This window comes from Pteropus vampyrus, unplaced genomic scaffold, assembly GCF_000151845.1.
Source record: "Pteropus vampyrus isolate Shadow unplaced genomic scaffold, Pvam_2.0 Scaffold466, whole genome shotgun sequence".
NCBI classification, from domain to species: Eukaryota; Metazoa; Chordata; class Mammalia; order Chiroptera; family Pteropodidae; genus Pteropus; species Pteropus vampyrus.
Window position 1 is genome coordinate 434,071 of NW_011889247.1, and position 580 is coordinate 434,650.

Below are 580 nucleotides of genomic sequence, written 5' to 3' on the forward strand. Positions count from 1 at the left end.
AATTCTTAACTCATAGGCAAATAATAAAAATCTCCTAAATCAAATTGAATTCAGGGCCATTCAAACTACATTGCACATATGCTATGTGTAAGATATTTTTCCAGACATGGAATGCAAAGATGGTTTCACACCACCTATCTATACTTTTAAGAAACTCATGTAAAACACACTAAAATATATAGTACAGTGATAGTGAAAATAATAACAATGAATATTTTAATGCAGATGAGAGTTAATTTATCTAAGACATTGGAGAATCACAGAATCTCATTTTAAGAATTAAATGGTGGAGGGAGGAAAGTTTAGGAAGAGAAAGGATGCATAAAAGCAGAGAAGTAGTTGATTATCCAGTGAATTGGGAATCATAAGTAATTTTCAAAGAGGGTAATGGTAAGGAATTGGAAAAGTGTTCTGATTAAAAAAAGATCTCATATATTAAAGTACATAGACTTCTTTGTGGTTAATGGGGGAATCTTTGGAGAACATTAAACACAAAGTTACATTATGGAACTTTCTTTTAACAAAGATCTATCTGAAACAGTGTGGGATAGGCAAGAGGAGACAGTCAATATGCTCTGTT